Here is a 6,892-nt window from a genome sequence, read left to right as displayed (position 1 = left end):
CTATTCATCCAATCGGTCGGCTTCAGTTAGCAGCAGTAGCGAAGGAATCGCTCGATCGGTTTCAGTTAACAGCCATCGATCGATCGCTCGGGTTCAGTAACGCGTAGCCTAGTGCAATCGCTCGGGTTCAGTTAGAGCCAACGCCTCGCGCACACGCACGTACGTGTATGAGAGAAACGTGCATCGCTCGGCCCCCGACCTCCCATCGTAACTGGGAACTCCCCGAAATTTTTCTCCCCCTCACTTCTACCACGGTTTTTTCCGTCATGGACGGCCCAAAGAATGTCATGCAGCTGCGTCTCCGGCCCGCCCAGGACGAAAAGCCCATTTTCTGTCATGATTTTTTGTCATAGAAGTAGGAGCCCACCACATCTATGATGATACCGGGTTTTGTCACAATTATCGTCATAGAAGTGTCATATGTATGACAGAAAAAAATTCGTTCGGCCCAAAATATCACGGATGTGTCTTTTTTTGTAGTGAAGACGGCTCCAAAAGGAAGATGGACTACCTGGGACGTCGGGCTGTAGCTAGAAGGGCGGTTGGGATGCGGCATCGGCCAACACCGCGGTGACCCCCGATTGGGACGTACCGACAGTGGGTTTTCTCCCTCGTCGATGTCGACCGCGTCTACGCAGAACATTGTTCCCTTCCCCCAGCTGCGAGATCAGGCCCATCGTTCTATGCTTGTGAAGAGAGCAACCTAAGCAAGCAGGCTTGTAGCTTAGGCTCCTGCTAGTGTATATATAGTGGTTTTCTTTTTCTCTCCATATCAACCATTTTATATTGCGTATGTGTCATTCAAGAGTGAAATGATGGTTGCTTATTCCGACTAACTTACTGTGTGATTTGACTGCTCCTTAGTGGCCCCTACACGTACTCCCCCTACGTGTATGCAACAGTCACACGTACACATGGATGCAAAAACACGCACGATGCCGTAATGCATGCATGTCTGAGCACACGACGAAACACACACGGTCACGCTCAAGTGCTCAACCTACACGTGCATGCACACACATACTCAGTCAGGGTGACCTAGTGACCGTATAAACACCGGAAAATATATATATTAAGCGCAATGAGCGTATTATGAAGTCCACTGACCGTATTTTTACAAATATACAGTGATAGACAGTGCATTTATCTCGTTTCAAATTAATCCATATTAACCGGAGAGGAGGCAGTATGGACTAGCATTACTTTGATGTGTCCCGTCAGCTTGCCGAACAAGGAGAAGGTTGCAGGACGGGAGAAGCTTGCGCGCGGTGGCTCACAGGACAAGCAAAAACTTTTGACTAATGCAAGCTCTCCCTCGCTCAGGCGGTGGACGTGCAACAGTTAATTCGGTGTCAGATTGCTAGAAGCATACACTATACTACTACTAGTGCTATTATTGTTCGACTTCCCGAATAGGTGAACAGCCAAGCGCAAAGTTTACTAGTAGTACTAGTACTACTACTATAGTCTATAAAGGTATGTACTATACTACTACTAGGAACCAGATGGAGGAGCGTCTGCACTCTTATTATAATTTTAAAATGTGATAAAGCAATCTTCAACATATTTGGTTCCGTTCGAGGGTTCTCGCATGTGATAATGGAAGTTGATTGCATGGAAAACTCGCCACAATTCTTGCTTAATTCTGGCTCATATCCTGTTACAAATAGTAGCGCTCAGTAATATTTCCTCTTTTTTTGTTATTCAGCATGTAAACAGGTCAGCAAACCTTGCGGCGCATCTTCGTGCGAACCGTGCTTGCTACACTTTGAATGTGGCCGAGAGCTGGCTTGATGAAACACCTCGCTTCCAACTTCTTTTTTTGCGGGGTACCTTGCTTCCTAGTGACCAGTGTCTTGGCTGACCGTCCTAAGAATGTTTATATATGAATAAAGCTCTCTCATTTACCCGCAAAAAAGATTAAGCCATATTAACCGGAAAGGAGGGAGTATGGACTAGCACTACTTTTTGGTGTGTCCCGTCAACTCGCAGACGAGGAGAAGCTTGCAGGACAAGGTGAAGCTCGCTTACGCCTTTTGACTAATGCAACCTACCCTCGGTGGACATGCATCAGTCCATTTAGTGTCAGGTTGTCAGAGGCATACACTGTAGTACCCAACATGCGGAGTATCATCTTTGTTCGACTTCACGAAGAGGCGAAGAGCCAAGCGCAGTAGTACGAGTAGTACTACTACTAGAACCGCATGGTGGAGCGTCTGTACTCTTATTCTTTTTATCTCTGATAAAGTACATGTTTATTCCGGAGAAGGGCGGAAAACGGCAGCCCAACATGTAATGAATGATATCGATCAACCAACCATGCTCGAATATATCTTGGCCTTCGTGCGAGCCCGTCTATGTGTTCTCGCTCCTCATCTCTCTCAAAGAATGGCGGGTTGGCTCTTTGCCGTCAATTGAGATTGGTTTCTTCACACTCCTGTCCCACATGTCAGTGATATGCCAAGAGGAGGTGCGTTGACCGACTGGCCATACGCGTACTTGGTTTTGCACCTTCATACTACTCCTCCCTTCGTCACAGTTTACAGGGCGTGCTTCATTATCATGCATTTCTCTCAATGCATTTCCACCACCAGAGAGACTTTAGACGCGTTTGGTTTAATGCTCAATTAATTAGGGCGTGGTAACCGCAATCAAGTCCACAATTTTCTCTCCATGTACTGTACTACTACGGAGTGGAGTAAGTGCATGCATGTGTGTACGCATTATTCCCTCTAGTAATAGACGCCGTGCTATAACTACCAATGCTATTTTTCAGGCCGACCGCTAGTCGCCTTGGTCTCACAGATTTTTTTTCTTTTTTCTGAAGCGTGTTGTATAGACAGTGACGGATGGAGTAGTATGAGCGGATTCAAAGAAGAGTGTATTGACGGTTGCTTCTTCCGAGCAACTTACCGTGGCAAAGGTGGGGCTTATGATTTGATTGCTCATTACTCACTATTAATGCGGCGCAACGACCGGGCTGAGTCTCCCATGCGGTTGTGCACTACCCCCTCGGTTCTTAAATATACTCCGGAGTATTTGTCTTTTTAGACATATTTTAGAGTGTAGATTCACTCATTTTTCTCCATATGTAGTCACTTGTTGAAATCTCTAGAAAGACGAATAGAATATTTAGGAATGGAGGGAGTACACATACGAAGCAAAATGAGTGAATCTACACTCTAAAATATGCCTGTTTGAAATTTGTAAAAAGACAAATATTTAGGAACGAAGGAGTATAATTTTGTGCATGGCACATGGACCCAGATGATGAAGAGGCTTCTGGCAATGCTATCAAGCTTCCGTCATTTGTTTACATAATTGACGTACTATACAAATAATTTTCCAGCAACATGAAATTGTACAATGGTGTGAGCTTTCAGCTTTTGTTTCGCGTGTCTTGCCATCAATGCTCTTTCGGAAACAATAAAAAACTAACTTCCTTGCTAATGCATGTCAATTATAAACAGATCAGAGCTAATAATTACATCACAACTGAAGATAGAGTTGTGAGAAGGTGTTAAATTAAAACTGATCCATGCTTTCATTGGAAGCAACGTCCCCCCAGCTCTGTCTAAATCAACAAGGCATGTTGGGAAAAAGTAGCTGTCTGGAGCATGCAACATTCCGATCATTTTGTGCAGTTCCACTAAAATAGAGCTGAGCGTCCCTGTTCCAAAGATATTAAGTGTGATTATGATAACAGAGGACTGCTGATGAAACAATAAACACACAAATAGAAGCCGGTCACCTTTGCAGTCTCTCTTAAGAATAAGAGAAGATTAGGCTCGGAGTTGGATGAGGTGGATAGAGCTAAACCAATCTCCCTTTGTGCAGCCACACTGAAATGTAGAGACGTTGCCCGTGTGACATTTTAGTACAACTGCACAAAACACCCTTAAGAAAAAAGTGATTTGTGCAGTGCACCAAAAGGTCGCAATAGCAACGAGGTGAAATGGATAGCCCTGTTTGCAAAAAAGAGGATGAAAGGAAACAGTTATTGGCCAATAACAGTTGATGACACATGCGACGACAAAAAAGAAGCATATTCCTTGTCCTAAGGGAAGATAACAACACGGATGTGTTTGTCTAAAACGGTGTGAGGACAAGAATGCAATATGGAAAGTACGCCGGACGAGCTACGTTTTGGGAAAAGAACTATGGAAGATCCACATGCAACGACGTGAGAAGACGGATAGTGGAGCAAGGCCGGAGGGGATACCTGGAGGTCGTCGGGATGTAACTAGGTGAGCAGCGGCGAGCGGAATCTGCGAGCAGGTGGCGTAGGCCCTGCTGCGCCGGAGCTTGGTCAGAGAGAACGGCGTGTACCGCAGATCGGGACGTGCTACCTCGGCGCCGTCGAACGGAGAAACGATGCACTTCCTCCCTTTCCCCCGGCGGACGGGATGCGACCGGATCAGTGACCAACGATGAGAGAGAGAGGCCACCGCACTCCCTTCCCCCGGCGGACGGGATGCAGCCGGATCAGTGACCAACGGTGAGAGAGAGAGAGGCCACCGCAGCCTTGTGTGAGATACTCTAAAGAGCGACAAACCAGGCAGGCAGGCTCCATTGTATATAGTGAGCGGACTACCTTTTTCTCCATAAAAATCGTTTTATATTCTGTGTACGTGCCATTGAGCGCTATAACTTTATTTAAAAATAACGCGGCAACGCGTCAAGTCGAACTTTGTTTCGTGCACGCGTGGTACACGACCTCCCTAGGTAAACAACCGCTACAGGCGTTCAAATTAGCACATGGGCTGCCATTTCGTAAAGAAATGAGCTCCACCGTGTACCCGCGCGGGTGTGGCTGGCACGAAGCGTGAGTACATGCACGGTGCACCTATTCTCTTCTTGTATACGTACACCACCTACATGGGGTTGTGTGAGAGAGATACAAACCTAGAGAGATATAGTGTGTGGGTTCTTGAGAGTTTTTTTTGGGGGGGGGGGTCAATCAAAAAATGTAACATATGCAATGTGTGTGAAATAGAGTCCTGGATATAACATATATATAGAGGGGCGATCCACGAGAAGAGAGTGGAGGTATCATCGGCTTGAGGTGTCCATAAAATCGAAGAGAGGGATGATGTGTGTGTGTGTGTGTGCGCGCGCGCGATCGATAAAGAGTGCCATCGAATTTGTGTGTGCCCACATCAAAGATATAGAGTGGCTGGCCTACTGGAACGTGAGAGGGGACATGTGCAGTTTGTCTCTGTGGCATGGATACCTACCTGCAGCGCTCGACTATCGGTGTGTGGTGGGGGAAGAGGGAGGCCCAATTAATTATAGAGGTACAATGGCTGGTATATGTGTGGAGGAGGAGAGAGGCCTACCTCATGTATTAAGGAGATCGATCTGCCTCATGTATTAAGGGAGATCGATCGGCATCCATGCATATGTGCAGGAGAGGAATAAGGTTGGGAGAGAGATAGAGCTAGAGTGTTGGAGGGGGTGGTAGTGGAGTTGCTTCTAACAAATGGTGGGATAGGCTTGCTAGACAAACGGAGGGCACGCCCGCAATATCAATAAGAGAGGAGATGGCTGCTTGTTGTCTGTGCACGTGCGTGTGAGAGACGGGTCAGGAGGCATGCACGAATGATGAGGGGGGATGATGTGGCTGTGGTAAGCAGACGTAACTACATAGGAAGATCAATCGCCCTTTGTTAGAGAAAGGAGAGACATAACTTGTGAGGTAGGTCGATCGATGGGGGGGTAGTTAAAGTCGATCTAGGTATATGTTGGGAGATCGATCGGTATACATGCATGTGTGTGTTAGAAGCAAATGGGGCACGAGGAGAAGGATAGAGAGAGGGGGATGCATGTGGGAGGTGGTACGAGAGGCATACTATATCGAGGGGGAGGAGTGTGCGAGTACGATAATGATGAAAAGAGTGGTGGGAGTGAGGCATGGACGGTGACAAGAGAAGAGGGGAATCTTGTGTTTGTGCTAGGCACACCTGGCTAGAGAGGCATATTGATCAATGTGTGCCGTAAAGAAGGAGCTGGGGGGGCCTACACACACCGTGGGTGAGCGACCTAAAGTGAAAAGATGAATTTGCGCGATGGAGCTAGAGAATGCTAAGGGAGGGTGAGAGGGATGCGGGCGTGTGCATGCACAAGAGAAAGTTAGCGCTAGCTACAAAGATAAGAGGGTTGTGTGGGTGTAAAAGATGAATAGAGATCATATATACTTCATTATAAAAAGCGAATTCGGATATTTGAAGAATTTATCATAGTGTTTTAAACCGACGCATGTGTGAATATATAGAACGGTGATACACATGGTGTGGTTATGAACATGTTATACTACATTTAATATATTTTATCTCTACTCATAAAAAACGGAGTTGTTGATGATGGTGTGCCTGCCATCTTGCATTATAGGCCGTCTGATTTATATCTGGCGGATAGCAAGGAAACTATGATGGTTGAAGTTGGCAACAATCATGATTGTAGATTCTTATTGAAATAGAGAAACGAATTCAAATTTAGTTCGAATTGCAGCGGTAGTATAGACATTTGGAATGCACTAAAATGTTGGTATGAGTAGGTTACATGCATTATACAGCAATCGAAGAAATTTCATTGGACATAACATGGATTCATACTCCCTCCTTCCATCTATATAGGGTGTAATGAGTTTTTTAAGACCGCCTTTGACTATTGACAAGATTAATAGTACATGACATGCACAATGTGAAAATTATATCATTGAAAGAACCTTTCACAGACGAATTTAATGGTGTGCTTTGTGTAAGTTGCATGTCATATATCATTGCTCTAATATTTGGTCAAAGTTAGCATCGAAAAACGCATTAGGCCCTATATAGATGGAAGGAGGGAGTAGCTTTGAATAACATTTTTATAGTAAAACGGGGCAAGACTC

This window comes from Triticum dicoccoides, chromosome 4B, assembly GCF_002162155.2.
Source record: "Triticum dicoccoides isolate Atlit2015 ecotype Zavitan chromosome 4B, WEW_v2.0, whole genome shotgun sequence".
Lineage (NCBI taxonomy): Eukaryota > Viridiplantae > Streptophyta > Magnoliopsida > Poales > Poaceae > Triticum > Triticum dicoccoides.
The sequence above is the reverse complement of the archived record's forward strand: the minus strand, read 5'-3'. Positions refer to the sequence as shown.